The sequence below is a fragment of the Ceratotherium simum genome, chromosome 1 (genome assembly GCF_057802395.1).
Source record: "Ceratotherium simum simum isolate JZ-2026a chromosome 1, ASM5780239v1, whole genome shotgun sequence".
NCBI lineage: Eukaryota > Metazoa > Chordata > Mammalia > Perissodactyla > Rhinocerotidae > Ceratotherium > Ceratotherium simum.
In genome coordinates, this window is record NC_141900.1 from 24,848,241 (window position 1) to 24,867,236 (window position 18,996).

At 38.3% G+C, this 18,996-nt stretch overlaps 1 long non-coding RNA gene across 1 annotated transcript; it reads right to left on the bottom strand.

The window, feature by feature from the left end:
* Positions 1 to 1,547: 1,547 nt before the first annotated feature.
* On the bottom strand, positions 1,548 to 17,380 carry LOC147918162 (uncharacterized). The gene is made up of 3 exons (XR_015553051.1): positions 17,246 to 17,380; positions 6,160 to 6,403; positions 1,548 to 3,996 (listed from the first exon to the last, which is right to left on the bottom strand). It is a non-coding gene; the product is annotated as an uncharacterized LOC147918162 (long non-coding RNA).
* Between the last annotated feature and the right edge of the window lie 1,616 nt (positions 17,381 to 18,996).

An 18,996-nucleotide genomic window follows, 5' to 3' on the forward strand; every position in this document is an offset into this window, starting at 1 on the left:
ATGCAAAAGAATAAAACTGGACCTCTATCTTACACCATATACAAAAATAAGTTCAAAATGGGTTAAAGAGTTGAATGTAAGACCAGAAACCATAAAACTCATAGAATAAAACATAGCAGTCAGCTCTTTGACATCGGTCTTAGAAATATTTTTTTGGACCAGTGTCCTCAGACAAGGGCAACAAAAGTAAAAATGAACAAATGGGACTACATCAAACTAAAAAGCTTTTGCACAGTGAAGGAAACTATCAACAAAACAAAAAGGCAACCTACAGAATGGGAAAAGATATTTGCAAATCATACATCCTATAAGGAGTTAATATCCAAAATATATAAATAAATTATATAACTTAATATCAAACACCTAACAGCCAATTAGAAAATGAGCAGAGGACTTAAATAGACGTATTTCCAAAGAAGACATACAGATGGCCAACAGACACGTGAAAAGATGCTCAACATCACTAATCATCAGGGAAATGCAAATCAAAACCTTAATGAGATATCACCTCACACCTGTCATGATAGCTATTATCAAAAAGAGAAGAAATAACAAGTGTCGGCAAGGATGCAGAGAAAATGGAACCCTCGAACGTTGTTGATGGGAAAGTAAATTGGTTCAGCCACTATGGAAAACAGTATGGAGGTTCCTTAAAAAATTAAAAATAAAACTACCACACAATCCAGCAATTCCACTTCTGGGTATTTATCTGAAGAAAATGAATACATTAATTTGAAAAGATATATGCATGCCTATGTTCATTGCAGCATTATTTACAATAGGCAAGATATGGAAGCAACCTAAGTGTCCATTCATAGATGAATGGGTAAAAAAGATGTAGTACATATACACAATGGAATATTACTCAGCCATAAAAAAGAATGAAATCTTGCCATTTATGACAACATGGATGGGCCTAGACAATATTATGCTAAGTGAAATGAATCACAGGTAAAGACAAATACTGTATGATTTAAGTTATACGTGGAATCTAAAAAACAAAACAATGAACAAACAAAACAAAACAGAAAAAGACTCATAGATACAGAAAAGAAGTTGGTGGTTACCAGAGGGGGAGAGATGAGGGTGGGCAAAATAGGTGAAGAGGATTAAGAGGTACAAACTTCCAGCTGTAAAATAAATAAGTCATGGGGATGTAATGTACAGCATAGTGATTATAGTCAATAATATTGTAATAACTCTGTATGGTGACAGATGTAACTATACTTATCGTGGTGATCATTTTGTAATAAATATCGAATCACTATGATGTACACTGACACTAATAGAATACTGTATGTCAATTATACTTCAATAAAAAATAATATTAATAAATAAATATTATATTGCTTATAAGATTCCAGTTTTTCTCCAAGAAGGTAAAAATTAGAGAGAGAAACAAATTGCAATATTCCATACAGTGGAAAAGCTAGGATTTGAATTCTATTTATCTAAATTCAAAATTTGTTAAACTTCCATTATGCTACATATCAGTGCTTCTCCATGTGGTGAAATTGGCAGAATAAAACTAAAAAAATAAACTTTAGTGTTACATATGCATGTGAGTTACTAATACATAAATAAATAAAATCTAAGATATGTTTATAGACAGAAGTAACAATAATAAATATTTATTAGAATAAATAACGTTCATAAATATTCTCAAAGGTTTGTCCTTGCTACACCACATATCCAAGGAGTTATCCTTCTGATATTTGATACACTGACCCAGAATTAATTATATACATATCATGGTATTTAAGAGCATGAACTCTGAAGTTGGAGTTCCTGGGTTCTAATGTGATTTCCTGGGTTCTGCCACTTTATGTCACCTGGAGCAAGTCACTTAAACTCTCAGTGCTTAATTTTCTTTCACTGTAGAATGAGGGTAGTAGCATGCCTTCTACTGTGATTGTTGTGAAAATCAAATCAAATAATACCTGTAAAGTTCTTATAATAGCACCTAACATGGAGTAAACACTAAAAATATAAACTATAGTTATTCCTCTATTATTATGATTATTCCTATGCCAACTATCTTTGAGGCATATTAGGGAGAGTATCCCAAAGACACACCTGAAAATCACACATAAGACATTAAAAAAGGTCTATATTGTAACAGTGTATGTTATAAACATTTTAAAATATTTTATTTCTTTAGATTTAGCAGGGCCCAACCAGAAAGAAAGAAACTTTCCCCCAAAGTACTTGCATTCATACCATGTTTTTTGTTTCATATTTGTTTTCAAATTTCAATAGTTAAAAATTCTTTTCCTGGCAAAAGTACCATGTAACAAAAAGCAAAGAAATTACCCTGCGCTGGGTGTGACTGCTGTGTAGTCATGGCCGCGCGGGTGAACGAGGCCCTGCTCACATAGTTGGACGGCGTTATTCAAAATGCTTCCTGTTGTTGGTTACACTCGCTGTAAGCACAATAAATAAATCCCATTCTGAAATTAGAGAAGCACTGTTGTGATTTCCTTTATCTTTTTGCCTTTTCCGCATCAAATCTCAACATGTGCATTTCTCACAGGTACTTCTAAAGGGTTTCCTTGTTTTATTTACAGTGTTTAACACAAGTGAAGGAAACTGGATATCACTAATGGCCTCTTCTATGTCTTCCTAGGTGGGTTTGAGTCTCTTTGGTATGTTCTTGCATTTAATGGATTAAACTAACCTATTGATAGAAGCCACCCTTTGTGGCATGTGTGTTTATGTGTACAAAAATATAATTAACTTTCTAAAATTTTTGTTGTTAACCCCCAACATATAATGGTTCATGACTAAGGTTTAACTTAAATATAAAACTTGTTTTCTTACCATAACATTTTGAGAAATAGCTTCAAGATAATGGTGAACTTTCGTGAGCAAGATGTAATTGAGGGATAAGATTGCTTTGGGGACTGCATGAGCTGTGGGTAAAGGAAAGGGGTGAGGGAATTGAAGGGGAAGTGTGAAAGGTACTTGTTGGGAAACGCCTTATTTTCTTACTCAGAATACGCCAGAATGACAGTTTCTAAGACTAGTACAAAGGGAATATTGAAACTAAGAGACTCGAAACGTCAATGCTGCATCCTGATGTCAGCACTATCCTCACTGACACTGGCGCCTAGGTCATCTCTGAAGGATGTGCTGACCTTTCACCCCGATCTCTTCCAAGGATCCACGAGCACCTAGTAAACACAATGCCTTCCAGAGCTCCTTTTTTCACAGAATATCCCATGGCATTCTTCAGAAATGTTCACTTGATATTCCTTGAAAATTAATTTCTCAGAAAGATCTCTGCTTCACTTTTAAAAATTGTTAAAATGAAAGTTTCTTAAGAGAAGAGCTACAGTATCAGTGATTCAGAAGCTGTCCATTATAAAAGAAGGTTAGAGAAAAAACACAGAAAACTTGTTTTTGGCTTACAGTAAGTGCTATTGCATACTCCTTAAATTTTGATTAAAATATCCATCGACAATTGTTTATCCTAGGCCACTCGTGTACATACTGTTAGCTTCTGAAGGGTTTCTGATTTTTTAATCATCTTTCTGCATTTATATCAGAGAGGGATGGATGTTCCTTCTTATTCTCTGCATCTCAGTATCGAATGAAATCCAGCTTAATGGTACAGAAAACCAGAAGGAAAACCGACAATTGCGAATCCCCAGAAGAGGACGCTGGATAATAACGTTTTTCTCGCTTTTAACCACTTGATATTAAATTTGCCAGTAGCCCTGACCTACCCTTAGGTTCACTTAGTTTGTAAAATACTGAAATATAAAGTCAATAACACTTCCTTCAATTGTAAAATTCAAAAGTGCTCCAGATTTTCTTTAAAAAGTTGACAGTGTAAATATATTTCCAAAATTTACCTGTTTGTCCCCATAAAGTGAACGATACCTTTGCAGGGAAGGTGCATCCTCATCCGGGTGCCTGCAGCTTCCCTCACTCATTCTCCCTGGGTTAGTTCTGTCTTAGAATGCAGTCAGCTCCACTTCAATAATTTCCACTCTGCCAAGTAAATGAAAATTTTCGGTGTAATGGGCAGGAATTTTGCCACCAATCATCTATTCATATTAATTGGATTTCTGGAATGAAATTCCTGCATAGTCTAATGAGAATAATATGCTAAAAACTTCATTGAACTCCTTCTCATGCAGCCAGGCTTCACTAGACAAAGGACGTAAAATCCTTGCTACTTCTCGCACTCTGGGCCTGCTAACCAGCACTATGTGTGGCCGCAACAGGCCTGCAGGCCTAGTCTTTTCACTTTGGGTTATATACAAGTTGAAAAAAAGAATAGGGCCCATATTCTCCTTATTTGTTGATAAAATTTATGCTTGCACTAAGTATTCCAGTGCATAAAACTCTGCAAAATTGACATAATTTATGAATATTTTCAATCTTTAAAGTTAAGATGAATAATTTTTTGTAGTTTACCATATTAGAAACTTATAATATCAGGCAATACATTTTTAATATTAAATATATATTGTTTCTGGGGTAACAGGAAATATTGTTATATTTTCATAATATTATCATAAATGCCTAGATCCAGCAGTTATTATCACAAAAATGTGCAACAGCATTATAATATGTATTGTATATTATTCACACTGTGTTTTATGACCAATATATGAGAGATAAGCTCTGTTTTGTGTGGAATTTTATTTAGTTGAAGATTTTAAGAATATTTTAGCAAAATTTAAAGCATACATTTTTGCAACTTTAGTAAAATTGAAGGATAATTGAATTTGTGCCTGTGTGTTAGGAATTGTTTTAGTGGCTCACACTTAATCACTTATTGGAATTATCCATTAACGAGTCCTGAACAAACCTTCTTGAAACAATTACTTTGTACTTACTATGCTAACTGCTTTATACGTCTATGTATAAGGGGGCAACATGAACAAGGCCTAGTAGTTGCTCTCCTAAGTCTCTTGGGAGATATACACATGTAAAGCAAATATTCACTATACAATACGGTACATACAAGTGCTGTCAAAATAGGGAATCAGGGATTTCTTTCCTGAGGAGAGTCTAGATAGGTTATACTGCATGGAGGGTATTGTTCAATCACAAATGAAAAATGGGTGCTCCATGGAGGTAGTAGAAACACTTTATCATTGAGTGACATGGACTGTCTCAGCACGTGTCTTATGATTCGACAGCAATTTGAGAAAGTCTTTCCTGGCAATAGAAACAATGTTTCTAGATTATTGAAACCAGGAGGGTAAAAATTATAAAATTGGAAGATGATAAAATTGTTAAGAACAATAATTTTTTTTTGGCACAGAGTATCAGGCAGAATTGACAATCAATAAATATTTGTTGAATAAATGAACATTTTGCACACATTTTTCACATAAAATTGATTTTTTGATACAACAAGCCTATAAAACATGCAAAGCAGGAATTATGATCTCCCACTTAAGATAATGAAACCTAAGCTAAGATACCAAGGCTACGCAAAGAATTAAACAAAGTCGCTCAGGAAGTGAATGACTGAGGAGGGACCTGAACACATCTTTTGATATCAAAGGCAGCACTGTCTACTGCATCATACGCCTTCTACCTACATCTCTCTTATGGATTCAAATTTCAAGATGTCTGGAGAGTAAGGAAATGCGTTTAAGACAGATAAGTGAGAAGTGGAAACTCTACCCTGAAATTCATTGCAAAATCCCATATCAAAACCAGGGATGAGTCTGTGAATAGATATAGTGTGGTAGAATATACGTAGTGTGTGATTCAGGATCAAAATGAGGCCCTGATAACCGGGCGTGAAACAACCCATTACTCCCCTCTAAGTGGAGAATCGTAGAATTGGAAAACAGTAACTGTAACAGTGTAAATCCTTGAATATTTTCTTAATCTTGCTCCAGTGAACAAATTCACAGATCAGATTAATTTTGATCTGTTTCTTTCAGGGTCAGGCTTTCTGACTCTGCTTCTCTTAAAGCCTGGCAGTGATGGAGTCAGATTCATAAGGTATATTGAGGGTCTCAGTGATGACGGACTATGCATGAGCATTGAGAGGGCCACCTTGTGGCCCAGATTGGAGGAGAACAACCTAGCAGGGCATCCTGAATGTGACCAGGGCATCATCAGAAACAGTGCAGATGATGAGAAGGTTGAAGATAGCTTGGAAAGAAAAGACCCAGCCATACTTACGACATGAATAAGAAGTTCAGGCAGTGGACTATTAGATTTTGCAGTACTTTCTTGAAAATGTTCTTTGGGTTAAAGAAGCCATGACTCCATTATGCTTCATGGGGGGGACATGACATAGTGAAGAAATATCTGAAATCAGGCAGTTAACTGTGAAATCTCCTTAATGTCGTGGCTGAAGTTTCTCACGTCAGACCAGAACCAAAGTTCTGGGGTCAATCAATGGATTGCTTTGCTGGCGAGGTACCTTTTAAAATAAACCACAAAAACTGTATTTAAAAAAATAAGATAATCAAAAACTGCTAACAGGGAGTCAAGAATAGGTTATATTCAGGAGCAACAACTCCTGAGGACTCTTTCCAGAACTGACGGTTTCCAAAAATGTTTAACTGTTGTGATGAGGCTGGAATCAGTCTGACAACTTTCAATGTCACTTACTCTGCTGAGATTTTAGGCTCAATTGGGCAACTGTTTAAGGCTTTGTCTTGTTATGAAAAAGTGAAATTCATTTGTTTATTCATGCATTTATTGAACAAATATTTGTTGATTATTTACTAAGTAATCAACAACACGCCAGTTACTGGGAATATGAAGAAAAATAAAACACAGTTCTTTCCTTTAATGAGTTCACAGTCTAGTGAGAAAACAAGCACATAGACGATCATTAAACTACATGGTAGGCACAATGATGGAGTTGGAGTTGCAATTCATCTTTAAATGTGTAGTTCTTTAAAGAGAACAGACAGGGCCACCTAGCGCAGCCCAACTGGTTGGGGCAGTTTTCCTGAGGGATAATATGCTGAAACTGAACCTTATAAAGTGAGTAGGTGTTACTGCAACAGAAAGGAGGGAGAGCAGCTTCCGTTACACAGATGCCATATGGGAGGAGTAAGTATTTGCAGCTATGAGAACATCACCGTTGACATTCGCTGCTGGTTAAGGGAGAGGTGCTTTAATTTCAAACCTTGAACACCACACACAATTGACATTGTTGCGTTTAGAAGAAGATGCAAAGAAGAAAATGGGAAATATAAGAATCTATACATACCTTTGAATGATTATTTTGATAATTTTAAGCTTACTTTAGAATAAACTTCACTGTAGAGGTGACTTCGAAGTTACGTAGCTGAAGGCAACCTCAATTAAATAGTCACTGTATTTATTTTCTTGTGTAGTATATCTAATCTGTACTCCTTTGTTCATTGCAACATTGTTCACCGTAGCTAATATACATACAGTATATATACAATATACATACATGCATACCATGGAATATTATTCAGCCTTAAAAAAGAAGGGAATCCTGTCTTTTGCAACAACATGGATGAACCTGGAGGGCATTATGCTAAGTGAAATAAGCCAGAGAGAGAAAGATAAATACTACATGGTATGACTTATATGTGGAATCTAAAAAAGTCAAAGTCATAGAAAGAGAGAGTAGAAAAGTGGTTGCCAGCGGCTGGGCGGTGGGGGAAATAGGGAGAGGTTGGTAAAAGGGTACAAACTTTCAGTTATAAGATAAAGAAGGTCAGAGGATCTAATGTATAACATGGTGACTATAGTTGATGACACTACTGTATAATTGAAATTTGCTAAAAGAGTGGAACTTAAATGTTCTCACACACACACACACAAAAGTAAATATGTGAGGTGATGGATGTGTTAATTAACTCGATGGGGGAATCCTTTCACAATACATACATATATATATCAAATTCTCATATTGTACCCTTTAAATATCTTACAATTAATTTGTCAATTATACCTCAATAAAAGTGAAAAAAAAACCTAAACTAAATGCAGAATATCTAGGAAACTCATACTAAAATAATTTTAACCTTCCAAGAAAATTTGACAGTAAAAAAAATTATGAAAGATTACGTTAAGGTTTGATCAATTCATTCAGTGAGTATTTTTTGAAAAGGCTTACATTTTAAAAGTTATACATTTTATGCTTCTGCTGTAGTGACCAGCCCTCTAGAATAACTGAGAGTAGTGTGGCAGAATGCCCAGAGGCCGAAGCTAACAAGTGCTTTAAAAAATAACTCCTCATCACCACTTCATCTCCTGCCACTGCCACTATACAGTCTACATCTGAACTGAGCGCATTATACACTGTACGTGTCATCGCAAACTTGTTCATACCTTCGAGTAGGCACTCATGGTTCCTTCTGCTGTGTTATCTCCCCTCTCCCCGCTCCCTGAGTGACTCAGGATAAATTGTACTGAATCTTGGTTTCTGCTCTTGTATATGTGGCAGTATTTCTCACTGTCACTAGTTATACAAATACTTTTGGGATCAAAGTATTGAAGTTGTTAATTATTTTTGTTAAAGGTAGCAATTCCAATTGTGTTTAACATATTCAAATAACTGTTCCTGCTTTAAAAGAAAAATTGAAATCTTAATGTATCTTAATCACTTAACATGTTTCAAAAATCATATTTTTTCTCCTTGGGGTTAGTAAGATCCTATGAAGTGATGGGACCCTATTAAGAGGATACCTCCTTGGGAACTTACAGGGATATCAAAAACTCTTGAATTTTTCCAAGTTATAAAGAGATATAAATGCCTTACCAGCTACAGAACGACAGCAAACATTGGAGTTTACTAGACAATTTCTTGGCTGGAGTTGTAGTAGAAGTCTAATTCTAGAGGGCTCTAAAAGTGTTTGAGAATGTATGATGCTGAAATAAAATGCCTAGGTAGATTAACATCACAATTGTTAGAAGGAAACTAAGTGAATCAGTGTGAACAATTACCACAAAACACTATCCCAACTTGTATTTTTCCATCTTTATTTCTCTTTGTGGGATACTGTGAATTTTTCACCATTAGATTATGATTGGGAGATGCAGGCCCACTGGAAATCCTCAAAAGCCATTGGCTAAAACCAGCCAGAAGCCAGAGCACAAGGGAGCCCAGTGAGGCAGCTCATTCATTCAGCCCCAGGAGCACAGAGCAGAGTAGAGAAGGGTGAAGAGCATATATGGTGTCCCACAGAGAAGACGCCAGGCACAGTGGGTAGGATGTGTGTGTGTATACATATATCTAGAGCTATTTATCTAATGTCCATCTGCATTATGTATACATCAAGCTTTTCCTGTATTATTTACTAGGTTTATTTGAGGTGGGAAGGCTCTTGACTTATTTCCAAAATAGTGTGTGGCTCCATTTGCAATTTTCCCTTTAAAATGAGGGGAAAAAAACATTTTAAGAACTAAGTACATTTCATAGACTTAAGCTAATCTGTCTAGATGGTATCTTTTAAAATAATTATTTTGAACTGCCAATAAAATATTTAAGATGGAAAGAAATATATTGACCAAAGTAAAATGAAAAGATATTGTTTTCCTGCTCTATGCTTTGCATAGTTCTGCTTAAATACAATTGAACTTTCCAGTGTTGAATATATCAGATATTCAAATTTTCCTCATATTTCTATTGTCTATTGTAACTAGAAAAAGTTAAAATAGCACCTGGTTAATTTCATACCTGGTTGCACATAAGATAGTGTGGTTTCTTTCTCTCTCTCTTTTTCTTTCTTTCTTTCTTTCTTTCTCTCTCTCTTTCTCTCTCTCTCTCTCTCCCCCCCTCCCTCCCCCTCCTTCCTTCCCTCTCTCTCTCTCTCTCTTTCTTTCATGTGAAAAACTGAGTATTCATTAAAGGGATAATTTAAAAAAATCTCACTAAAGATTTTTTTAGTATGACTATGGAGTACATCTAAGTTCCTATACATATCAGCAAGAAAATATAAAAGGATCTGTCTTAAAAGTGTCTTTGATTAACTCATCAGATTAGCAAGCTTTAAAACAGCATTTAAGTATTTTTTTCCCTTCCTCTGAGTACTTATGGATTAGATGTTTAATTTTGGCTTGATATAGTGTGGCTGTATAAGACTGAAATGGTGTTTTGATATTTTAGCAGGATATATAAAAGTACTCATAGAAATGCTAGTCTAAAAGAATATTGTTCTGTAGTGGTTTTTAACTTCTATCAAATTACATCCTGATCTGCTGTATTACACCATCCTTGCCTATTAGGGAAAAAAATGGCATAATATTCTTTTTTGATACATAAGTAAAATAATTACTTGGGAAATGTTTGAAATAGAGCTGATTTATGCAAATTCCATTTAAGCATAAATGGTATTTGACAATGATGCAGTCATTTTTGATAGAAGAATTTAGCTACCCAGTACTGTTTGCAACAAACGTCAGAGAAAATATTTGTTCTAGATAACTACTCTTTCTAATTGTTTAATTCATATTTCTGATCAATTCTTATGCAAGTTTCCATATGCATATTGATAAGATAGATGTAACACAGTAAATTTCTATATCATTTTTTAAAGTACTATATAATCCAGTGGATTTGAAATCTGCAACTACTGTCTAGTTTTACTAATCCATGCAAATTTTAAAAGGGAAAAATGAATAAAATATAGGTACAGATGACACAAACATCTAGATGTCACTTTTTGGGGGAGGGACGATTAGGAAGACTTGTCCTGAGCCAATATCTGTTGCCAGTCTTCCTCTTTTTGCTGAGGAAGATTGGCCCTGAGCTAACATCTGTGGCCATCTTTCTCTATTTTGTATGTGGGACGCCTGCCACAGCATGGCTTGACAAGCGGTGCATTGGTCCACACCCAGGATTCAAACCTGCAAACTCAGGGCTGCCGAAGTGGGGTGCATGAACTTAATGACTATGCACTGGGTCAGCCCCTGGGTGTCACTTTTTGAGCATTAATAATTTCTAAAACTTGCTGAATAAAAATAAACCTTAGAGGGGCTGGCCCGGTGGCACAAGCGGTTAGGTGTGCAGGCTCTGCTGTGGCGGCCCAGGGTTCACTGGTTCGGATCCCGGGTGCACACCGACGTACTGCTTGTTAAGCCATGCTGTAGCGGCGTCCCATATAAAGTGGAGGAAGATGGGCATAGAAGACTAGCCCAGGGCCAGTCTTCCTCAGCAAAAAAAAAAAAAAAAAAAAAAAGAGGAGGATTGGCATGGGATGTTAGCTCAGGGCTGGTCCTCCTCACAAAAAAAATAAAAATAAAAAAGTAAACCTTAGAATTTTATATTTTGTATTTTATATATAAATATATATTTATGTGTCTCTTTTGGTTTATATATCATAGTTTTCCCTTTGATATAAATGCTAGCAATCACAAGGTAAATAGTAATCCATATTCTAGATAATTAGTAGCTACATCAATTATTATTGTTGACATTTTACATACAGCCTACAGAGGTTTTATTGTTAAGCTATGATACAGATTATAAAGACTATATTAAGAGATTAATTTCACTAGTATGTACTTTTACTATGTTGTCTCTTATGGATTAGAAAAGTACTTCATTAATACCAACAGTTTTTCTAAGATGTATTTTGGTTTAAATGTATTCATTATAGTAATTGTACTGCATTTATTTAAATTTCAAATATATATACCTTTTAAGCAATTCCATTCTCGGAACTTAGTCAACAGAAGAAAAAAAAACTACCAATACATGAAGATACAAGTAGATGATATTTATTACTATGTTATTTGTATTAAAAAAAATTTGAAAATAAGCTGAATGTCTATCAATAAGGGAATGTTTCATAAGTTATGGATTAGGCATTGCTTAGTCTGGTTCCTCTGAGATGCAGATGGCAAGGATTTCATTAGGGGAAATGCGTGTAGGAGGGAAAATCAGGAGGGAGCCTGAAAAGGCTGTGAGAGCCATCACGCTGCAGAGCAAGTCTGACTCCAGTAAGGAGAGAGGGAGAGAAGATTGGGCAGAAGCATCCTAGACTGCCATGCAGTTCAAGGAAGATTCAGGAAAGCCATTGGAGGCTTCAAGCCAGTCAGCCATCAGAGGAGCCCATGTCTGCCAGGAAGAGACAGACTCTCCCTCCCATACTCAATCATTGGCTGGGAGCAGCTTGTGGGAGACTTGGCCTCTGTGCAAATGCAGTGATGACTTTCAGGACAGTTGCTAGGGCCTTTGACTCTTGATGTAGCTGGGGGACTGTAGCCACATTCTCATGGCCACAGCAGGCATCGCATGCTATGCACTATAAAAAACAAGAAGGTATTGACTTGGTTGTATGGATTTACTTAGAAGGTTTCTATAATATATTGTTAAATGAAAATAAATACTGTTACAGAATAATACATAATGACCTCATTAAAAATTACATATATGTAACATTTCCATAGCATCTCATATGATAGAACCATATAATAACCCAAAATAATTAATAAAGATCTATTTTAACTAAAATGTGAAAGAAAGAAAACCAAAAATAAATCTGATGACAGACATCAATCAGCACAGATGGATGGTGCCCTGCCCCTACAGGTACAGCAGGGACACCTAACTTTCACCAGTTTAGTTTTTCAAATCTTTCTAAGATGATTTCTAGCCTGGAAACCTTCTTAGACCCACCTCCCTCCTCTGCCCCTCCTTGTCAATTATTCACCTTTCTTCTCAAGGGCTCTCTCATCTGCTTCTTCTCACTTTTCTTTTCATCTCCTTTTTATTCCCTCCATCATCTCCCTATTAAAATACAAATGCATTCATTCCCTCACGCATGTGCTTATTCATTTATTTTTACATATGGGGAATCTCATTTTAATTATGAGTGGACCAGTGACCTCTAAAAGCAGGTGTTTGCCTAATTTAATAAATACGTGGTCTTTGACATTTTTTTGGATGAAAGAGAAGGAATTGTTTTATATTTTGTTTTCTTTGTGTTTTTGTAAAATTCCTTATCCAAATAGCGACAGAGAGAAAATGACAAGAACAATGAAGGAGAAGGTCCATCCCCTAGGGATGGAGTGCCTGTGGATACACATCCTGACAATCAGAAGAATGTCTGTTTTCAAGAGCCTTTGAGAGAGTTTGGAGTTCTGGTGAAAAATCTTTTCCCCTAAGAGGCAAGCAGGCAAGCACCCCTTCTTGTACATGGAATGAACACAGCTGTGTCTCCAAGTGTTGGTGCATTTGAGAGAGAAAGCAGACAGAACCTTCAACACAGACATTGATGAGCCCCGAGGCAGTGCACATCCCTTTAAATTTTGGGCAGACAATAGTTTATAAGCCCAGAGGAACATGGCCCGGTAACACTGGGTGACTATAACTGAGAAACCCATTTATAATCAGGGAGGGATCATAGAAATCATGGACGTTTGTTACTGATAGTAATCTGACTACATGTCTATTGCAGACTGCTGAAATCTGGAACTTAAAGAAAATATAGCATCATCCCATCTGAACATATACCTTTCCAAGTTTATCTGCTGCTCCCTTTTGTGTAAACTATTTATAAAATAAACTGAAGATTTTACAATTTCCCAGATATCTCCAAGTATTCCTACCTTTATGACTGATGGCACCATTCTCTCTACCAGGATCCATTTTTGCATCTAAAAACGCTACTTGACCTTCAGGGTTCAGCTCAAATATTGCCCACAAGCTTACTGCTCAAAGAGTGGTCCCTGAACCAGCAGCATCACTAGGCAGCGTGGTATAAATGCAGAATCCCAGCCCTTGTCCCAGATCCCAGCCTACTAAATCAGGTTAATAAGATCCCTAGGTCATTCGAAAGCACATTCTGCTTTGAAAAGTGCAGTCCTACACCGTAAAGGCTCTTTGTATTTCTTCAGTCTAAAATAATCTTTTCCTGTCTGACAATACTGCATATTTATCTTCTTTTTAGCCGGTTTCTTATGTCTCTAAATGATAATTCTCGAGTCACTTGTCTTTAGGCCAAAGTTGATCCTCAAGACTTTTGCATAGTCTGGAGCCTTTCAAAATTTGAGTCTACATTTACAAATCAGGAGAGTTCCCATTTAAAAACTGTATTTTATGTTTTTTTAGAAAAATCAGAATGTCTAGACACATGGACAGAGTGGCCACCTGGTGAAAGTCTCCCGTCAGCCAGGCTTGTGCCTTCCAGGGGGCCGCAGTCCCCACTACGTTCACATGTGTCCTAATGCCCTGGCAGCCTCACTCATTCGTGTTGCCTGCCTGGCCTCTGACGTTTGAGTTTGTGACCGCTGCAGGTAAACGGACCTGGAGGTCCTGCCTGAAGGAAAGGCATGTCTCAGGCTCGTTCAATATCCTGGTTATAGCAAATATTTAATAAGCTTTCCTAAATCAATGTTACTATATTACACACTTTTTAAGGTAATGTGAAACAGTACCTGGCCACAGAAAATTTACAACCTAGTTATGACCTTAAAATTACATTTGACACCAAATGCCAGTGGGGCTGCTGAGAACCTAGATCACTCACACATTGTGTGGGGATGTGAAATGGCATGGCCACTTTGGAAATAGTCTGGCAATTTCACATAAAACTAAACATGCACTTACCCTATGCCACCTAGCAATCGTGCTCTTGGGTATTTGTCCCAGAAGGATGAAAACTTACATCCACACAAAAGCTGTGCAGGAACGTTCATAGCAGCTTTATTCACGATAGTCCAAAACTGGAAGCAATCCAAAAGTCCTTCAACTGGTGGGCGAGTAAATAAACTGTGGTATACCCACACCTAAAATATTATGCAGCAATCAAAAGGAACAGTATATTGAAAAGTACAAAAACTTGGTTGGCTCTCAAGGGACTTATGCTGCATGAAAAAATCCAGTCACAAAAGGTTACATACTATATGACTTCATACAGTATGTATGAACATAACAAAATTATAGAGATAGAGAACATATTAGTGGTTGTCAGGGATTAGGGAAGGGGAGGGTGTGGCTATTAAGGGAGACATATGGTGATGGAACAGTTCTAGATCATGGAAACATGAATCTACACGTGGGATAAAATTGCATAGAACTACACGCACATGCACGCACACACACACACACACACACACGAATGCATGTAAAATTGACGAAATCTGAATAAGCCCTGTGGATTATACCAATATCTATTTTCTGGTTTGCTATTATACTGTAGTTATAATTAGGAGAACCTGGGTAAAGGATATACAGACTGCCTTGTACATTTTTTTTGCAACTTCCTGTGAATCTATAATATTTAAATATTGGAAGTTTTTTAAAATGCTGTGTTAAAAAAAAAAACTACATTGGAGAGTACGCATGGTTAAAATGACTGTTTTTCATCGTTTTCTTTCCTAGCTAGGGCTAAGACACACTGAGAGGGCAGAGGACTATTTTTATTTTTTGGACGGTGGCCTGGGAATCTGAAGTAGGTAAGAAAAAAGCAGCAATACATTGGTATGCACTTGCGTATCTAGTCTATGACTCATAGGTGTCCACTTACAAAACTCACGCCAGGCTTTGACAAACTGCCATCAGTGTGACAGTTGTTCCTGAGGAAGCCAGCTGGGTGCAGTGAAGCTGAGGGTGTTTATTAGCAGATATGAACAACACGTGTGATTCATGCAACTCGAGAAATGCTGAGGCAGAAAAGCTTTCTCCATTGAGGCAAGACAATGGAGTTTAAATATTTACTGTATAATAGCTACTGATAAAGTCCACATTAGGTAGGAATAGTTTATTCTGATACTCTTCTCTCAGCCAATGCAGTATGATTAGTTTATTATTGTGTATACTTAGCCAGACATTTATAGCTATAATATCAGCACAGATTTATAGTGTATAAAGTAATGTACTAAAGATCCTTGTGACTGTACTTTCCTGTTTAAAAAATTAAATCCCAAAATCTCAAGAGACCTGCCTCTGACTAAAAAGAAAGGTAACGTTAATACAGAATAAATGGTAAATCAAAGATAACCCACGTAGTCAGGGTTTGAACGCTTCTCTCTGAAATGTTGCCGTGCTTCACCGCGATTGTTTCTTAAGCATTCAAACTCACAAATAAAATGGGGCGGGGGCTGAAGAGCATTAAATTGAGAATCCAGATATCTAATTTTTTTTTTCCTGAGGAAGATTTGCCCTGAGCTAACAACTATCGCCAATCTTTCTCCATTTTGCATGTGGGCTGCTGCCGCAGCAAGGCCGCTGACAAGTGGTGTAGGTCCCTGCCCAGGAACCAAACCTGGGCCACGGAAGTGGAGCACACTGAACTTAACCGCTAGGCCACCAGGCCAGCCCCCAGATATCTAAATTTTTATAAGCAGTTTTATCTCCATGCTTTTGTCATTTTGCACTCTCTCTATCTCTTTCGTTCTGTCTCCTCCTTATATAAAAATCAGCTCTTATTATTTGTATAGGGTTATTACTGACCGACAAGTGACAGAAAGATACTAAATGTGGAGGTTTTGTTTCAACAGAGCATTTATTTCACTTCTACAGTAGCCTAGAGAGCATGATGGGAAAATGTTGGCTGAATAAACGTATGGCTCACTGGTCTGCACTTCAGTTGAGTGAGGAAACACGAATTAGAAAGCTGACTGGTGTTTCCACCAACATCACTGTGGAGCCTGGTGCTAAAAGGCTCTTTCATTGGCCCGTCACTGAGAAATTTATTCATCAATGATTTGTCTGACAATATAATAATATGAATCTCAAATTTGGAGTTGACAGAAAGCTAAGAGATAAGACATATATATGAGATGATATGATAAGTTACTCAAAAGATCTGGACAGGAGGAGCTGAGTCAAGATGGCGGCGTAGGCAGCCTCTGAACTCACCTGCTCCCTCTGACACAGCCAATTTACAACTACTCATGGAAAAATTACCCCGGAGACAGAACTGAAAACTGGATAAGAGGAACTCCTGCAACAAAGGACAATCCTAATTGAGGTGGAAGAGGCAGAAACTCCCTTCGGGAGAGAAAAAACGCCACCTTTGCAAGCCTCCAGCTTCGCGGCCGCCGGGGAACAGCCCACAGGTCCGCAGCCCTCCCTGGAGGCGTGGGGCCCTGAGCCGGGGAGCGCCCCCGCTGTGGGCATTTTGTGGACCCAGCAAAACCCAGACGAGTGGCAGAATAATTGACTTTGCCTGCTACTAAAACATTGGGGAATACCCCCAAGAAAGCTAGTTCACAAAGAAAGTAAAACCGCTCTTAAAGGGCCCAAGTGCAAACTCACCCGTTACAGAAAGCAACCGAAAATCACCAGAAAGAAAGGTGCACAGTGCTTTGGTGAAAAGAGACTCACCTGATAGGCCCTGAGTGCATCTTGGTGAGAGGGGAGACCTCTCCAGGGACGGGGACATTGGTGGCGGCCACTGTTGTGGCCTGGTGTGGGCGTGCTGACACAGACGCCATTGTTCTCCCTGGGGCATGCTAGCCCAGGGTCTGCCCCACCCACCAGAGCACCGATTTAATCCAGCTCAGCCAGGGCAGGCAGCCCACCCTAGAGACAGGCCCCACCCAACAACAAGCCCTCAGGCAACGTGTGGGCCTGCATAGATTGGTGACTGGATTCTCTGCAGCCTGGCAACTGAGCTGATTTCAGTGGGGAAGGGCGTGCACAAGGAGCAAGTGGAGAGTGTGGGGCAGTGGTGGAATGTGTGGGGCTCCCGCTGTGGAGAGACTGGGTCCACTTCAGGAGGTCGGGGCGCACACACGGGGCAGGACTGTGTTGACTGTGTGTGTGGGCCTAAGGGTGGCAGGGCTTGTCAGCTGCAGAAGACTTGTGCTTCTCAAAGACCCACATAGGGGGTTTGCCCCACCTTCCAAAGCCTGAAACAATTGAGTGCTCCCATGCCTGAGGCCAGCCCCACCCAGCTGCAATCCTCAGAGAGCTGACAAGAGACCTAAAGGCTGGAGGCTTACAGCAATTGTAAGCCCCTGAGCCTAACAACCTGCCACGCTGGGGGCCTACTCACTTAAAAGAAATACTGCAACACAAATGTGGTATTAGAACTTGCAACCAACTGTGCTGGGGCTCCCCACACCTGATAAAGAGACTGAAGGGCCCACAACAACTACAAACAGCTGAGCATTACAACAGCTGACCAGAAGCATAACTCGGCCTACCTGGGCATATGCAGGGAGAGCAAACAGGCCCCAATAGAAGGACACATGTAGCCCACATAGGGGTCACCCCTGGAACATTGATAACTGAGGGAAACACACTGCAGGACTCCTAAGGCATCACTTGTATAAGGTCATCTATCCAAGAGCAGGAGACGTAGCTGACCTACCTAATATGTGGACACATGCACAGGGAAAGAGGCGAAATGAGGAGGCAAAGGAATACATTCCAAGTAAGGGAACAGGACAAAACTCCAGAAAAGGAACTAAGTGAAACAGAAATGAGCAACCTACCTGACAGAGAGTTCAAACTAAGAGTGTTAAGGATGCTCACTGATCTGGGGATCAGAATAGATGAACTCAGTGAGAATGTCAACAAAGAAATGAAAGATATAAAAAAGAACCAATCAGAAATGAAGAATACAATACTGGAAATGAAAAATTCACTAGAGGGACTCAAAAGCAGAGTAGAGGATACAGAAGAACGGATATGAGAGCTGGATGAAAGACTAGAAGAAATTACGCAAGCTGAACAGGTAAAAGAGAAGAGAATTAAAAAGAGTGAGGACAGTCTAAGGGACCTCTGGGACAACATCAAGTGCACTAACATCCATGTTATAGGTGTCCTGGAAGAAGAAGAGCGAGACAAAGGGGCAGAGAATCTATTTCAAGAAATAATAGATGAAAACTTCCCTAACCTAAGGAAGGAAACAGACATCCAGGTACAGGAAGCACAGAGAGCCCCAAACAAGATAAACCCAAAGAGGCCCACAGCAAGACACATCATAATCAAAATGTCCAGAATTAAAGATAAAGAGAGAATCCTAAAAGCCGCAAGAGAAAATCAAGTTACATACAAAGGAAAACCCATATGGCTATCAGCTGACTTCTCTGCAGAAACCTTACAGGCTAGAAGAGAATGGCATGATA